General features: G+C 41.6%; 1 long non-coding RNA gene across 1 annotated transcript in view; it reads left to right on the forward strand.

The window, feature by feature from the left end:
* LOC118539268 (uncharacterized) overlaps window positions 1-18,272 on the forward strand; it is a 46,185-nt gene extending 27,913 nt beyond the window's left edge. The window contains exons 3-4 of the long non-coding RNA XR_013446959.1: window positions 17,388-17,558; window positions 18,107-18,272. This is a non-coding gene — a long non-coding RNA (uncharacterized LOC118539268). The remainder of the gene's footprint in view (window positions 1-17,387; window positions 17,559-18,106) is intronic.
* The last annotated feature ends 271 nt before the right edge of the window (window positions 18,273-18,543 follow it).

The raw sequence follows: 18,543 nt of genomic DNA on the forward strand, positions 1-18,543 counted from the left end.
GTCAGGAGTTTCTTTTTTATTGTCCCTTTCCACTTCTACTGTCTGTAGTCATTATTCTTTTTCCATTGTCGCCTTCTGGAAAGCAGAAAAAACACTGCTTCCCCGTAGGCCCTCAGGGAGACTAGGTTTAATTAAAGTCTGAAAAGCACATTTGAAAACGAGGACTATTAAGCCAGAAATAATTTGTGAAGTGTTTGACCCCAATCTGCGTATTACCAGTAGTTGAAAGAGAGAAGAAAAAAGTAGAATAAGAAAAAGAAAGAAATCAGGGAACTATTAAACCTAATGGTCAGTTACCAACAGCAGTCACGGGTGGGGGTCCCTGGGCACCACTTGGTGGAAAGGGATGTGAGGCCCCTTTGGCCATTCATTAGCTGCTGTTCTGGAAAATCCAAATTAAACATTCTTATAGATGCTGCGATGGAAAAAGTATGTGGTCATCACATGTAATTGAGTGAGTCCTGCATAGACAGCAGTAAAATCGTCACGAACAAAAAGCTTTTGCGCTCATGTCATGTGCATGCGCGAGCCAGCATTCCACCACTCAGCCACTTGAGGCAGACTAGTGCGGTAGTCATCTTGCGTCATGGGCCGCGTTTCTGGAAGGGTCTACGTCTTCTTGTCCTCCTCTATGTGAGATGCTACAAGCTATTTCTTGGAAATTTGTATCTTGTGCTGTTGTCTATTTTTGTTTTCTCTTTGATTTTCTAATTGCCTTCCACTCTGCACAGAAGTTAAGCCTCAGAATTAATTTATCAAGCATAATATCCATTAGTGGGACTACCACTTGAGAACTGCCCAATTTTTCAGGATATTCATCAATCTGTTAATTGAAGAGTTGGCAACCATTGTACCTGAAGTCACTGTAGTATTGAACCCAAGGAAGATGCCATTATCAGATGAAATTTTCGAACCACAGAGGTTGATATTCAGTGTTACTTTCATGTTAGTCATTGGTAGCCAGTGCATACTGAAGGGTCCTGGAAACTTGGTTTATGGGTCCTTTTTTGGATTTGACCTTTTTTTTTTAAAGATTTTAAAAATTTATTTATTTTAGAGACACAGAGAGAGAGAGAGAGAGCAGGGGAAGAGCAGAGGGAGAGGAACAAACAGACTCCTCACTGAGTGCGAGCCCGACGCGGGGCTCGATCCCATGACCCTGAGATCATGACCTGAGCCAAAATCAAGAGTCAGATGCTTAAGTGACTGAGCCACCCAGGCACCCCTGGATTTGACCTTATTTTAAGAATAGTCACAACCTGTAGTTGGCAACTTTTCATTGGCAATACATCCTTGTCTGTTATCCAGGACTTTGTTACCATGAGATTGAAACAAGCACATATGTTTAAATTAAGAAAGATAATAATAAGCAAGAAAGTAATTAGAAGTAAAGGGCAATCATGGGTTAATACACAGTTTAGAAGAAATTATCTAAAATAGAGATTGACCTGTGCTCTAATTGTTCCTGAAGTGTCCTAAAGTTGAAGCTGAAACTAAAGCGAAGTTTAGAAGTCCTTTGCTCTACTAAATATCTTCTACTTTATCCCTCTTTAAAGCCAAGGGAATAAGCGTTTTCAAAACTTAACCTGAGAGTTTTTACTTTTCTGTTTCACATTAAAATGTTCTCATCTCTCACTTTACTATTGATACCTAAAAAACTGATACAGCTCACATGAAAGAACCCTTCATGAATTATTTACCCTATGAGGAAAGAGAATATTCCTCGTCTACACAGATGTATACCTTATAGTTACTGATTTAGTACCATATGCCTTAGGGATGGTCATAAATTGTCAGCAAATGTCAACAAAATATCAATGGTAAGGATAATAAATGACAAAATGCTGTTGAATTTGTTTAAGATTCTGGATGGTCTATCTGAATTCACCATAGAATGATGGTTAGAAGGAAGATGATATTATCCCTCCTCTTTAAATCTGCAAAAGAAATCTTATAAGAGGATTTATAAAGTTTGAAATCTTGTGAGCATTTTAAGCAATCAAGAGCAATTAACACTATTCCCATATTACTATTTACTTCCCATATACACCAGAGACCAAAAGTCTCTAAGAGGCTAGATAAGAACCAAAAAAGTAGCACAGGGCACAAATGTCACCAAAGATAGGTTAGCGAGTCTCATAAAAACGCAATTTTGATTTCTGTCCAAGGAACCCTTCTAACTATGACTGTGAATTTGAAAATAATTGTGAAGTCAACAGAGGAGTATGAATTGTCCAAGTTAATTAGCTGAATTTTCTCTGGTTTAACCCTTATTTTTTAGGTTAGAGCATGTTTATCTTTATATCCTAAGGAAGTCTCTCTAATAAAATAACTGGCTCTAACAAATTACTTACAAAATCGAAGACTTTATTCTAAAAAACGACAAGTAAATGGTTACTGGGTTTTCCCCACTTAAATTGTGCCACACAAAAGGAAAAAGGGTATCTCCCTGGTTTACAAAATAAATTGTTCCCCATTCCCCAGGGAAAAAACGAAGCTGGAAATACGCAGTGTCAGGAGCAGCGAGAATCAGTGTGTAACTAAGACACAAAAATTCTGGCTTGTGTTTCCACTTGCAACACTGACTTATCTCACAAGATCCTTACCCTGCCGGTCTCCCTGTCTCAGTCAAATGCGGTTCTTTCTACTTGTTCCCATATAGTGGCATAAGCTTAAGGCCTGGAAGTGCCAAACAGGAACCATGGCAACCTCGAGCGATGACAAGATTAACACATCTTGAACAAAAATGGAACTCCTCCTTTCGGCTTTTAGCCCCTAGAGGAAATATTTACATCTTGGATTTCGATCCTATGAATGCAAATATTGTCTAGTTATTTACAGGGTGTAACACATTTCATTTCCATTGTTATCTCAACCAAAATAGGTTGGTGAATAGGAAAACAAACAGTCGCAGGGAGGTTGGCAAGAGAGCCATAGATTTCAGGAAAGATGAGAACAGCCTGGCCCAAGCTTCGAGTTTGTCTAGAAGAGGAATAAGACGGGAGGTTGGAAAAGCAGATGGGAGAGATTACAGAGAGACTAGAATGTCAGCCTGATCAAGGCAAAAAACATTAGTAAACATGTATACAACACTGAGGATGCATCAGGCATAATGCCTAGACTTAACATGGGTTCTTTTCTTCACTCTTCACAACCAGGGTTGTGGATCAGTCGGTTTGCACCGTTACCATGAGAACTATTATTATCCCTTTTTCACGGAGTTTGGGGAACTTAGATAACTTGCCCAAGGTTACATAGCTGGGAGGTGGCCAAGCTGCTATTAGAATCCAGGTCACTCTGACTCCATCAGGTGAGCTCTTGGACTGCCAAGAGTTTGGGTTTTATCCGACAGGTTTGGGAGTTAAAAAAAAAAAATTGTCGAAATTATGTATGCGAGAAGGATCAAACAGTTCTGCAAAACTTACCTCGAAAAACAACTATCTTCTCTCCATGTCCCCACCATTATTTTTTTTTCCTCCCAGAGACAATTTTAACTCTGATTATTTTCTTTTTAAATTCACCTCCAGGGGCGCCTGGGTGGCTCAGTCTGTTAAGCGTCTGCCTTCGGCCCAGGTCATGATCTCAGGGTCCTGGGACTGAGTCTGGCATCGGGCTCAGCCGGGAGCCTGCTTCTCCCTCTCCCTCTGCTGCTCCCCCAGCTTGTGTTCTCTCTCTGTCAGATAAATGAAGAAAAAAAAAAAGAAAAAGAAAAAAATGAATAAAATCTTAAAAAAAATAAATTCACCTCTAAATCTTTAAATAACATTACTGGACTGCAACTGAAGTAACTACTTTTTCTTGATTTTTTAGTATTACATATTATCTATTTTTATTATGCAAGATAAGGTTTTAGCTGTCTTCCTCCACTTGCCTGCCTGCATCACAAACATACATCCTCCGTGCGAACATGTGATTTTGTTAAGCCATATATTTACATTGTTTTCACTAGGTAAATACTATTTATAATTGAACCAAGTGGTACTAACTGACATTATTACTTTTCCTTTCTTCAATAACCTTTTGCTTTTCCTGGATCTAATATATATATTTTTAATTGTTTAGTTTTGTGCCCCCAAACAGTCCTCAAGGGGTGTAACTCTCTTCTTAATATGTTCAAATATGCTAGGTGCGATAATCAATTTCATGCTCTTGGAGACATCTGTCCCAGGATCCTCTGACCTTACTAGTTTGGACTGACTACTCTCTCCATCTAAATGTATCCTGGGATCTCCATCATCCTGCTAAGTATTCCCTTTGCCTGTCTCTCTCTCTCTCTCTTTTTTAAGATTTTATTTATTTGTCAGAGTGAGAGAGTGAGAGAGCGAGCACAAGCAGGGGAGTGGCAGGCAGAGGGAGAAACAGGCGTCCCACTGAGCAAGGAGCCCTGTGTGGGACTCATCCCAGGATCCTGGGATCATGACCTGAGCCGAAGACAGACACTTAACCGACTGAGCCACCCAGGTGTCCCTGCCTGTCTCTTTTGTTAGAGTCCTAAATTCCTAAGTCTCCTGTCCTCCTCTTCCTTTGTTTATTCCTTTTCTTGGAGGAGTACATCCTTCACAACTTGTTGAGAAAAAGTGGTTGGGAAGTGAACTTTAGAAAACTTTTATTTATAAAAACATCATTTTCTACCCTTACATTTGCTAGGTTTGGTTGGAAGTAGAATTCTGGGTAAAAATATCATGTGTCCCCAAAGTTTTGAAGGCATCGTTTTATTGTCCTCGGCTAATGCCGTCAAGAAGCCTGAAGGCAGTCTGATTCTTGATCATTTGTATGTAATCTATCCCTCCTACTCACCCAAAGCTTTACTCTTTTATCTTTTTTTTTTTTTTTTTTAAAGATTTTATTTATTTATTTGACAGAGAGAGACACAGCGAGAGAGGGAACACAAGCAGGGGGAGAAGGAGGGGAGAAGCAGGCTTCCCCGCGGAGCAGGGAGCCCAATGTGGGGCTCGATCCCAGGACCCTGGGATCACGACCTGAGCCGAAGGCAGACACTTAACGACTGAGCCACCCAGGCGCCCCTACTCTTTTATCTTTGATTCCTTAAATTTCACAATGAAATGACTCGGTGTGGATAGATACTCATCTGCTGGGCTGGGAACTTGGTAAACGTTTTCAATCTGGAAACTCATAATCTTTAATGCTCAGAAATGTTTTGAATTATTTCTTTGATAATTTCCCCTCCTCCATGTTCTGTTTTCTTTCTGGAAATCTTATTTAAAGATTTGATCCTCCTAAAATGACCTCTTTTTTTTCCCCCACTTGTCAATTTTCCATCTCTTGTCATTTTGTTTTACTTTCTTAGAGATTGCTTCAACTTTATCTTGTAACCCTCTTACTGAATTTTCAATTTGTGTTATAATTTTGATAATTTCAAGGAGCTCCTTTTTGTCCTCTGAAGACTTTTTTCCTCCTTAATAGTTTTTCTTGTTTCATGGTCAAATTATCATCACTTATCTCCCTGAGAATCTTAATGATAGTTTTTTGTTGTTGTTGTTTTCTTCCCCCTAAACTGTTTTTGTTTCATCTAAAGGACTTTGCTCAGATGTCTATTGATTCTTGATTAACTCTTCTTTCTTTAGCATGGAGCATTTAGACAATCTTTTTATTTTTATTTTATTACAATTTTTCTTAAGTAATCTCTCCACCCAACATGGGGCTCAAACTCACAACCCTGAGATCAAGAGTCACCTGCTCTACTGACTGAGTGAGCCAGGCGCCCCTTAGCGTAGAGCATTTAGAAAGCTGACTAGGTCTGTGTCATGAGTGGGCCTTCTTGATGATGGGCTTTGGTATTGGGGCGATTTGGTTGAGCAGTTTCACTGGGGAGTGCAAGGGCTAAATTTTATGTGTCACCTTGGCTAGGCTTGGCTTTGCCCAGTTGTTCAGTCAAATACTACTCTAGACATTGTTGTGAAGTCATTTCGTAGATGTGATTGCCATCTACCATCAGTTGACTTTACAGGAGATTATCCTCAATAATGTGGGTGGACTTCATCTAATAGGTAGAAGGCCTGAAGAACAAAAAGCTTCCCAGAGAAAAGTAATTCTGCAAACAAAGAAATCCTGCCTCAGTTTCCAACCTATTGGCTTGTCCTACAGATTTCAGAACCAAGACCGCAGCATCAACTCTTGCCTGAGTGGCCAGCCTACTGGTCTGTCCTGTGGATTTAGCGTTTTCTGGCCCCCTGCAATTGCATGAGCCAATTCCTTAAAATAAATCTCTTAATATAAATATACATATATCCTATTGATTCTGTTTCTATGGAGATCCCTGACTGGCACAAGGAGCCTCTGTTGTCTGTATATTTAGGCTTTGCCTTTTGGGCTAATCAGATTTCTTTAAAAAGACTCTTATGGTCTCTTGACTAAAATGGCAGCCTGACTACCAGTGGGATGAGAAGCCACAGGATTTTTCTTAATCCTCTGATTTCATTGTAGTACCCCAAACTTAAACCGTGCCTGGTAACTCCCAAATCAGAAACTCTGATTTATCTTCTCCCTAGAATAAAAACCCTTTCCTGAAAAAGTATGACCTTCATACAGAGGAAGAGAAGGCATTACCACCTGAATCTCTTGAGTCCATTCATTTCCCATGTTAACTTAGAAGTTCTTGAATATATATTCTAAATAGTAAATTAATAAAAAGATTTGATGAGTTGTGGCAGAATTTCTGTTCTATTTTGGCTGCTCTAAGAAAATAGCACCCATTTCCCTCATTCTCAACACTCACTGTCACAAAAATAGAATGGGTTCTATTTATTTTGGGGGGCGAAGAGGCCCCCCAAAGCCTCTTCGTTACTTCTCATAAATTCATAGGGGCCTCTCGATCATTCTATCCCAAGCTCAACAATGCATGGATTCTTCTTTCTTCCCTTTTATCAACTGTTCAACAAATTCCTTCCTTTCCCTTTTTTGAAAGTTTGACTTTTTCTTTTCATTCTCTTTGCCACAATCATATTTTAGACCTTTGATTTTTTTCCCTTTTGGAGTCTTGTGTGCTCTCCTGATTCCATGACTTACATTTCTGACCCTCCTGTTTTTCCTGCATTTTACAGATGATATTGGCTTCTCAAAATAATTGTTTTTTTTTTTTTTTAAGATTTTATTTATTTATTTGACAGAGAGAGACACAGCACAAGAAGGAACACAAGCAGGGGGAGTGGGAGAGGGAGAAGCAGGCTTCCCGCCGAGCAGGGACCCTGATGTGGGGCTTGATCCCAGGACCCTGGGATCATGACCTGAGCCGAAGGCAGACACTTAATGACTGAGCCACCCAGGCGCCCCCTCAAAATAATGTTTTTGCCATGCTGCTCTCCTTTGCAAAGACTTTCGTGTTAACTTCTATTTTAAGATGATGAACTGAGCACACATTTATTTCAATTTCTTTCCCAAGCCCCTCGAAAATAACAGAAAAGGTTAAAAATAAATAAATGTAAAATAGGCACACATCCGTGAGGACAAACATCATCAACATTTTGAAAACTATAAAGCAGATGGATGAGCGATAACTGCATTAGTAGACTTGTGAAAAGCTAATCCCAAACCAGCAGTGAAAGAAATCTGGAAGTGACCTGATTTATACCATACTATCTCTGAAATGCTTAGGAATTGGACTCACAGGAACTTTGGACATTGACGGTCAACATGCAGCTGAAAACCAGTGGTTGCTTGAAAGCCTGCCTAAGAAACCACCAGAGACTCGGATTCCATCCTCTGCTGCTGAGTTTTCCCTCTCTTTTCAACACACCAGCAGCAAAAGGTACAATGTTTCCCATTTTAAAACATGGCTGGTGATATTTAAATGTACTCTTGTCAGAGATTGGCAAGGGTTTTAGGAATATCAGGAAGATACTTTGCTTTGAGAGAATCAGTCATAGGGCAGAGCTGGACCTACAACGAGTACAATTGGGAAGAGAAGTCCTATAGCCATAGAACAAAGAATGGTAGTGGCTTAGCCTTCCTGCAGGCAAGAGCTGGTTCCAAGGCTCACGGTCAGGCAAGTGGAGGGATAGGAATAACTGACCGAGGAGCCACACGGAGTCGGTTCTCAAGAGCCAGAACTCCAGCCTGTCATGGGTTCCACTTATCCCTGTAAGGACTTGAGCACCTGCAGTTGGTTGTAATAAAGCCCCACTGGAGCCACTCTTGGGTGTCTAGCAGGATTTCTGCAAGACGCTTCTTTGGCTTCCATTGCAGTCTTTTTGGCTCTTGCATCTACATCTGGCCTTGCTCCAGTGAATATGCCATCCTGGTCTGATATGCTTCACCTTCCCAGCTTCTGTCTTCAAAGCTTGTCAACTGCCCATTCTGAGGTAGCCCTGACTTACCTCCCTTCTCTTTGCGCCTCTTCACCAGTTTGGACGCATGGGTATAGGAGTGTTAACAATACTGACTCCATCTTTGGCCTTCCATCTTGTTCATCTCCACCCGCTGACCTCCCTTGGGGCTACACGTTCTAGGCCCCTTGGAGATTAATGTATGCCCTGACCAAAAGGAAGGCTTGCTCTGAGCTTCCCTCTGGCGCACAGGCGCCACTTTAGACAGCTACCTTTGACCTCACTACAGTGACCTCTGCACATCCCCTCAGTCTATAAAATCTGTGGATTAAGGTCCAGGCTTTGAGGAAAATATTTGTATAGCACCTGGATTGTTGTCCACCTGATCCTTCCCGTTAGTAAGTTACCCTGAATAAAACTCTGTGTAAATGCTATGGGGTAGCTTGTTTCTTTTTCTGTCTCAAAGTCTTCTCGGTCTGAAAGATACTTTACTGTCCCTCCTCCAACTTCTAACAATGTGCCACAACAGAAATCCACTTAGGTGAGGGGGAGTCAAGGAGGGACTCCCTGTTTTCAGTAAAGTGAGTAGTGTTTGAGGAGAACCTAAAAGCTGTCAACTAACCAAATGTGGTAGGAAGAAAGTGAGACAGATTTTAAATATTACTAAGCAGTGTAAGCACTCAGGCAAAGTCTGACAACTAAATTTGTAGAGGGCTCTAATTAGATGGTTCTGCATTTATCATCTGGGGAAAGGATTGGAGAAAGCAGACAGAATGATCCAGAAAATCCCATATACATGAAAAAAAATCACCAAAATGTTAATGACAGTTACCTCAATGATGGGATTTCAGGTGATTTTTGTTGTTGTTTTTTACTTTCTTCCCTATACTTTTATGTATTCTTTAAATTTTTTAAATAGGCAAATATTATGTATAATTAGGAAAACAAGCTGCTTCAATTGAGAGACAAAAAAATGATTTCTTAATAGGGAAAGAGAAAAAAAGGAATACAGGACTTGCAAGAGGCATAATGAGTAGTACTTCAAGGCACCAAGGATGCAAAAAAAAAAAAAAAAGAAAAAGAAAGAAAATGGGGGTAAAGGTAAGATTGGATTGCACTATATAGGCAATCAAATATCAGCAACGAGAACTGATGGACTGAAAACTTTGGGAGATTGTCTGTCCCACTCAGGGCAGCCACTAGGCTATACAACATGTTTATGTTAACTAAAAGAAAAAAAAAAAAAAGAATTACTTCAACCACTACTCGACCCCTTGGTCTGACACCTTTGTGCAGTGCATGACCTCCACAACTGTACCAGATGGTCTTGGATCCAGTGAGGAAAACAGGAAGTCTGGCAAAAGGATGATAGAGATACAGAGAGTTAGCTCAATATGATGATGATGTTCAAAGAATTAAAATGAAGTTCTGAGAAGCTAATGTTTAAAATGGCTTAGTCTAGGGACGCCTGGGTGGCTCAGTCAGTTAAGTGTCTGCCTTGGGCTCAGCTCATGATCCCAGGGTCCTGGGATTGAGCCCCACATCGGGCTCCATGCTCGGCAGGAAGCCTGCTTCTCCCTTTCCCTGCCTGCCGCTCCTCCTGCTTGTGCTCTCTCTCTCTGTCAGATAAATAAATAAAATCTTAAAAAAAAAAAAAATGGCTTAGTCTTGGGGCACCTGGCTGGCTCAGTCAGTAAAGCATGTGTCTCTTGATCTCAGGGTTGTGAGTTCAAGCCCCACTTTGGGGGTGGAGCCTACTTAAAAAATAATAATAACATGGTTTAGTCTTAGGGATGTGAGAAATCCCAAGGATGTTTCAGTTATCTTTTGTTGCATAACAAACCATCCTGAAAGTTAGAGGCATAAAACAACAAACATTTTATTGTGCTCGTGACTTGGTGGGTCAGGAATTTGAAGAGGGCACAGTGGGTATGGCTTGTTTCTGTTCCATGAAAGCTGGGGCCTCAGCTGGAATGGCATGAATTGTTGGAGATGGCTAGGATATCTCTACTGGGGCCATATGTCTGGAACTTCCTTTCTTCTCATTGAGGCATCTGATGGGAACAGAAAGTCTAAGATGGCTCCTTCACTCGGGTCCTGTGCCTCAGCTGAGACGGCTGGGATAGTTGGCTGCTACCCAGCATCACACTCTTTCTACACGAGTGGTTCATGTAGTTGCAGTTCTTACATGGCTGCTGGTTTCCTCTGGGGGGAGAGTCCCAAGAGAGAGCATGCCCACCAGTAGAAACAGAAGCTCTAAGACTTCTTATGAAAGTCTTGAACGTCACACGGTGCCAATTTTTTTTGTAGTTTTTATTATTAAAGTATAGTTGACATACAATGTTATAGTGGTTTCAGGCGTACAACACAGTGATTCAACAATTCTGTATATTACACAATGCTTACAACATAAATGTAGTTACCATCTGTCACCGTACAATATTATTACAAAATTATTGACTGTATCCCCTATGATGCACTTTTCATCTTCATGACTTGTCTATTTTATAACTGGACTTTTGTACCTCTTAATCCCCTTCACCTATTTCACCCATCCACCGCTCCTTCCCCTCTGGTAAACACCAGTTTGTTCTCTGTACTTGTGAGTCTGTTTCTGAGCGGTACATTATAATGACCACCTCAAACATAGAATCTTATTAGATAAGAAGTTGCCTCATGAAGAAGGATTAGATGGTCTGTCTGCATACAACATTGTGTACCTAAAATATTGTGATTTATAAGAAATAAATTTGGCCATTCTGATGACCAAAAAAATATTTCTCATATATATTTGGTCTTTGTTTATGGTTCCTGGCTCACAGCTCCTAAAACCCTTGGAATTTCCTGTGATAAGAGAGAGCAAGATGTCTTTTGTTATGTTAATGAAGCGACTTTTGGAAAGCCTTTAGGTAACCTAAGGATGGGGGCTGAGTGACCAAAGAACCAATCATGTGATTAGAGGGTCAGTCCCACCCCCAGCCCCACCTCCCGGGTGGGTGTAGAGTTGCTGGAGATTGAATCAGTCAATGGCCAATGATTTAACCAATCATACCTATGTAATGAGGCCTCCATAAAAACCCAAAGGATGAAATTTGGAGAGCTTCCAGGTTGGTGAACACATGGAGATCTGGGGAGAATGGAGAGGGCATGGAACCCCCACATCCCTTCCCACATACTTCGCCCTCTGCATCTCTTCCATCTGGCTGTTCCTGAGTCATATCCTTTTATAATAAACTGATCATCTAGTAGGTAAAATGTTTCTTTGTGTTTTGTGAACTGCTCTAGCAAATTAATCAAACCTAAGGAAAGGGCCATGGGAACCTCTGATCTATAGCCCATCAGTCAGAATCTCTCGTGATGATCTGGGCTTTGACTAGCATCTGAAGTGGGTGGGGGTGTGGGGAGGCAGTCTTGCAGGACTGAGCCCTTAACCGGTGGAATCTGATGCTGTCTCCAAGTAGATGGTGTAAGAATTGAGTTGAATTGAGTTGAATTCTCAAACACCCTGCTGGTGTCTGAAAATTACCTGGTGGTGTGTTGGAAAGACCCTCTCCCCCCACCCCACCCCCCATGCTGGGATTGGGTCCAGGAACCCAAGTAGTACCATAATGTGCTATATAAATTAGGATTGCTTTTAGCTGCAAATAACAGAATACCTAGGTAAAAGTGGCTCAAATGAATGGGTGTTTCTTTTTTTCTATGTAGGAAGTCTGGTGGTAGTTCAGAGCTTGGCTCAGCAGCTCAACAACGACAAAGCGTCTGTGGTTTTCTTGGTTCTTCACTTACACTTATTTTCTCACGGTTGCAAGATGCCCGTGGCCCCTCCAGACATCACATCCACATTCAAAACAAGTAGGAGGGGAAAGGGGCAAGCGGTAGAGTCAAGTCCATTTCCTTTTCTCAGGAAGGAAAAAGAAGGAAGGAAGGAAAAATTCCACTCTCCTCAGAGTTCCACTTAGGTCTCATTGGCCAAATCTGGAGTACATGGCCATATAGCTGAAAGAGAGGATGCGAAAGCTGAAATAACATTGTCATGTGTGTGTGGAAAAATCTTGATCCGTTGCCCTGGCTAGGGACATGATTGTCCTGAATAAAACTGGAATTCTGTCAGCAAAGAAGAAGAGAAGAGGTTGGGTAAGCAACCAAGACTTTACTTTATCCTCTGCAGGCGGCATTGGTCGCATTCCTAACCTGTCCAATGGCAGAGGAAGGAGTTTTAAGGTCTGCATTGTTCCTCAGAGTCATCCCATTAGTAAACAATTATGGAGTAGAACTATTTTCCTGCATGGTGCTGGGCACTAGATTCTGGGAGAAACTGTCAATTCAGCAGAACTGAAATAGTGCGTGTAGACAGTGCCTGGCAAATTGCAAGTATTTGTTTCATAATGAGTGAACAAAGCAACTCTGATGCTATAATTATATAAAGCAATGCAAAAACATCATAGTATGAACTGAATATTTTCCCCCTTTTTCTTTTAAGAACTAACTCTACATTCTCTATCACAGTCTATCATTTGCCAGAATCTAGAGCAGCAGTGTCCAGCAGAACTTTCTGCAAAGACAAAAATGTCCTATATTTTGCACTGTCCAATATGGTGGCCACTAACCACATGTGGCTATTGGGCACACGAAATGTGGCAAGTGCAATTGAGAAAGTGTATTTTAAACTTAATTTTTAATTAATAAGATTTAAATTTAAGTAGCCACATGTGGCTAGTGGCTACTTGCTACTGAATCAGACAGTGCAGTTTAAATGGCTTGAGTGTTATTAGTTCCGCAAATAGAATAAGTAATATTAGTAAGAATAAGAATCTGATGTGAATCCATTTCCTTCACTTTCATTGTTATTGGGGCAATCTGAGATCACCTTACATCTTTCCTCTAATAATCTCAACATACGTGCATGACTGCTTTTCAAATGAAATTATTTTATCAAATTTTTCAAGCTTAGAATTTATTACTTACAGATGACAAAAGTAGGTAACTAAGACCTGGTAAGAAACATGAATCTGGTTTATGCATTTTTTACTTATATGAGATTGTAATTGTTTTTATATGGTTATATCAGATTCCAGTACAGCTGTTAGTCCTTGTGTGGGAAAAATTATTTTCCATTTGCACTAATCATATACACCGATTCTCCATCAACATTGCTAAGTTCCTCCTGAATACGCTTGCTCTCACCCTCTACATTTGGTACTTAACTACTTATTACTGTGTAAAATTTATTGAATAGCTGTTTGCATTGCCATCTAAATATTGTTTGTTTGTTTGTTTTCCCTTCTAAATGTAGGGCTACCTCATCTCCCCAGTTTTTGATCCTAAGCTTCCTGTGGGCAAGATACATTTCAGATTTTGATGGAAAAAAACCATGGACCTGGAGTCAGGTTATGGAAATTTGGATAATCTTTTTTGAGCCTCAGATTTTTTTCATCTGTGAAATAGGAATAATAAGTACTGATTTCACAGAGTTCTTGTGGGCACCAAATAGTGCATGTGAAGTTCTTAGTGAATGCCAAAGCACTACATTACCCCTACATACTCTATTTCTTTGTGTCCTTCACAGCCAAACCACAGTAAGAGCTAACTGAATATTCATTGAATGAATGATGAATAGATGTAGAAGACAGAATAATTATAGTTTTCAATGATTTTTTTAAACCAGCAACTATCTGAGGTGGCCAGGGCCACTCATGTGCGTGGGTCCTGTGGTTTCTTTACCAATTTCATGGTCTCTATCACTGATGAGCTGATCACAAGCCTGGGTGATCTTCTAAAGGGTGTGTCGGGTAGATTACCCACAAGCTGCAGAAGACCTACCTTCCTTAAGTGGTTTAAGCAATAATAGGCTTATGACATCCATCACTAGAACTCCATGGAGGGGGGCAGGCCCAGCTTAGCTTACCATAGTGGCACCGTGATGGCGTCAAGGACCTGGGTGCTTTCCTTCTTTCTGTTCGGCAGCTTGGCACCCCCAGTGTATGGCCAGGGTCTTCTCCCCTGGCCCCCAGGTATTATAGCGGCTCCAGGTATCACGTGCAGGTATCAAGATGTCCAGCAAAGGAAAGAAGTATGTCCTCTTATGCAACTTTTTATTTTTTTTATTTTTTTATTTTATTTTTTATTTTTTAAAGATTTTATTTATTTATTTGAGACAGAGAGAATGAGAGAGAGAGAGCACATGAGAGGGGGGAGGGTCAGAGGGAGAAGCAGGCTCCTCGCTGAGCAGGGAGCCGGATGCGGGACTCGATCCTGGGACTCCAGGATCATGACCTGAGCCGAAGGCAGTCGCTTAACCAACTGAGCCACCCAGGCGCCCATCAACTTTTTATTTTTAACTAATGAGGAAAGGCTTTTCCCAACTTTCCACAGCAGACTTACCCTCAGGTAAGGACTGGGTCAAGGTGCCAATGCTGAAGCCAGTTACTGGCAGAGACTATTGTGCTCGCCTCTGATTGACGTTTCATGCCCCAGAGCTGCAGAGTAAGCACCAGAAGGCGTAGGGGGTGAGACTGACTATTGGGTAGACAATGTAGTATCTGCCACAGGAGCAACACCCATTATTCTTTGCTAGCCATGCTGAAACTTGACCTTATACTGATGGGGCTCCGGGGGGACCTCAGACATGGGAAAGCAGCTCTTACCTTTATCCAGGCCTAGGGTGTAACAGGCAGAGGAGAAGAGTTTGTACATCTTACCTCTTAGCTTCCATTGTGCTTCCTGGGAGGAAGGAGTCTTTGGCTTTAAGTCCACTTTCCAGCTTTTCTGGGTCTAGGCAAAGAAAAGATGAAATAGGGGGCATTGGGAATTACTGGAGAACAAAGGCACATTATCATCATCACCATCACCTTTGTTGTCATCATCATTGTTGCGACCATCATCCGGGGCCCCTCTGAGATTCCCACTTGTGGTGACACTATTCCATGCTGGGCAGAATCACCTGGGTCAACATGGCCTCAACCTTTGTTCTAAAGATGCACACATAACAGAGGACTTTTGCATGAAGGACCCACTCCGGTGGGCATTCAAGATGCTTTAGGGGTCTCGGCACACCTATAGGGCCAGCCGTGAGTATTGCTAGTCCCACCCACATCCCACTCCATGAGTGCGAGCCTTTCTTTTCTCTCATACAGATGAGGACACATAGTGGCTCATGATACCAGAGCTGAAAGCTACTGCTTTGGGACTTACAACCCAAAAGAATTAATAATACAGATAAAAATTCTGGCAACATGCAGAGAGTAAGACTATTATTATTTTTTTAAGTGAATAGAACCATTGAGCAGTTCTATTATGTGCTGGTCAGAAGCAGGTGCCTATGGGGAAGAAAGATGGGCAAACATAGGTACTTCTCGGAATATGAAAAATGTCACTTCTTCTCAAATAATTCCAGAAATGCCTATTTGTGAATATGTACTCCATGTTCTTAGACTGATTGATAATCTTTGGCATCAGTGACTAAGTCACTCCAAAAATTGCTGGGTGTGTGTTTATATTGAAATAAACAAAATTCATTTCCCTACCACCATTGTACTCTTCTTACTTCTTATTTAAGTACAAATTAGCCGGGGGGTGGGAAGAAAAGATTTGTCGTATTTGCCTTATTAAAATGTCAGATTTATCCATTTAAAAATTATTTGCATGAGTATAGAATAACATTCACCGGTTTGGTGCAGTGCCCTTTGCACTGTATGGAATTAATAAATCCTTAAAAAATTATGAATAATAAAATCAAAGCAAGTTTCTCAATGGGAGTCAGTCTGTGTTGGTACAATAACTATATTTGATGTAACTGTTTTACAGGATTTTTTTCTAACGTGTCTTCACTCCCAGCTAAACCCACTGTACCACAAACAAAATGGGGAATATGAGTTCCGTAAAAATTGGAATTGAAACAGAAAATCTATGCAACATGGAATAAAAACGTCATAAATAAATGATTTTTATTCAGCTTGGTTTTTTTTTCCTGTGCTGTGGGTCAAAGAAGAGGCTGTTATCAGGTAGAGACAGAAACCCTTCATTTGTGTTGATGGTAGAAGAGTGGAAAGTGGGAATCGCTTTTCTGCTCTTGAGACAGGCAGAGCATTCTCCCCATGGCCGCCCTCGCTGCCGTCACTCGTGGTACATCCTACTCCTCAGTGCCCGGAGGGAGACATTAGCCTGAAGGGTGGTAGTGCGGCTTGTTGGTAATGTTGGTAATGTCTCTGAACTCTGACCTCTGATTTACCTATCCTGTGACACCTGTTACAATGAGGGGATACAACATGCCCCTCAGTGGCATAAAGATTATTTCAAGCTAAAAACACCTGAGCAGACAGCTGCCACAGAAAGAAACCTTGTCGGGGCATCTGGGTGGCTTAGTTGGTTACACATCCAACTCTTGATTTCGGCTCAGGTCATGATCTCAGGGTGGTGAGATCGAGTTCTGCGTTGGGCTCCTCGCTTAGCACGGAGTCTGCTGGAGATTCTCTCCTTCCCCTTCCTCCCCTCCCCTCTCGCTCTCTCTCTAAAAAAAAAGATAGAGAAACCTTAACTTAAGCAGGACCTCCCAAAAAACACAGCTCGTAAGTTTCCTCTCCAGGAGATTCGCAGCCAGAAAGCAGTCTAACATTATCGCCTAGATGAGTAATTGCTTAACAAACTTTATCTGAAACTGTCATACCTTCCATCTGTTTTCCCCAGAAGCCCCTTCTCCCCACTCCCTTCTTTCCATTTAGTATCCTTATCCCCTGCTGGTTCTGGGAGCCATTTGACTTACAGGCTCCTGTGAATGTAAATAAACTTCTCCTCTTTTCTCCTGATAATCTGTACTCAGGTTAGAAGAAGAAAAGTTTTTCCTCCCAGCAGCAACATGACCTCACTTAACCCTCACAATAACCCTATTGTATTTCCATTTGCCAGGTGAGAAAACGGAGCCTCGGAGAGGTTCCAACACTTTTCCTAGGGTCACACAGCAGTTAAATGGCAGAGATGGGGTTTAAATGCTCATGACTTGAAAAAGGAAAAACCCTGCGAATTTTTCCAGTGTGCTAAGTACCCAGTGATGGCGTCCTGGGATAGTCAGGTGATTGGTTCTAGGTCCCATTTTTCTTTGGATGTTTGCAGACATGAGGGCAGAGCTGCGGCACCCAGTTGGAGCCAATTGGGCCCAAGACAACTTGGTGAGAGGTTTCGGAAGGAGCTCATCTGAAGTATAAGCACCGAGTGAGCGTTGTGTGTTGTGTACCTGTGGTCAGAGTGCAAAGTGAGAAGGAAGAGAGAAGACAGATGCCACATGTAAGTATGGTCATGCACCAGCTTCGAGGCCCGGAGCTCCCCCTGAGAAATTGTTCTTGAACCCACAGTTCGCAACCTTATTCTCACCATGACACCCAACGCAGATGAGGTGCTTAGGCACCAAACCCCGAGAAGAGGAGCCGTGAAGTGATTTCCTGTTCTTCCTGGCCCATTAGTAACCCCCTTCGTCCTCAGTCTCTCCCCCAGGGCAGCTCATTGGAATGGACAGGAGTGAGAAAGACATTATTTTAAGAATAACCATTAATGGGCTCACATGTATTTCATAATAATAATGGTTGCTACTAATACAACTAGAATTTTATTGGTAGTATTGTGTTGTGACACATATTCTGCCACTTACCCTGACACCCCAGGTTGTCTCAGCTAACTGGATTATAGAAAACCAGTAGTTTGGTCCACCAGGAAAGTGCTTATTTGCACTGGCACTGATCCAGTACTCTAAAAAAGAATGAGTAGTAGCCACGTAGTGTGGCCATCATGCCTCCTCTCCTCACTTTATCTGTGTTTCTCGGGTCTGATCTCTCCAGGCTTCTTTGAGCTCTTGCTCCTTCCCACCCTGGCGCGCAAAGACAAACACCAGCATGGAGATGCACCACTGTGCATAGAGCTCTTACCTGCTTTGCTGGTCTTGAATATGGAGGAAAAATTACAGCCCACAAAATGAAGTTACCGAGCTACCAACGTATACCTGTGAAACAAAGATCAGATTTCAGTAATAAGGAGGGAAACTTGGGACCAAGTCTTAAATTGAGCAACGGCTTCCATGGCCCTTGGGGCTGCCTCTGCAGAGGCAGTTAATCATCTGCCTGAACAATCCAATCAATACCCATGACCTTTCCTTCAGCTGTCTTTCTCCTGCCATTTCTCCTCTCCTCCTACAGTCAAAAGGAAGATAATGGGATCATTTCCTTTAGAAAATAAGCATGAATATGAACCCAGTTCATAAACTATTTGTTATTAAAAT

The sequence above is a fragment of the Halichoerus grypus genome, chromosome 4 (genome assembly GCF_964656455.1).
Source record: "Halichoerus grypus chromosome 4, mHalGry1.hap1.1, whole genome shotgun sequence".
Taxonomy (NCBI): domain Eukaryota; kingdom Metazoa; phylum Chordata; class Mammalia; order Carnivora; family Phocidae; genus Halichoerus; species Halichoerus grypus.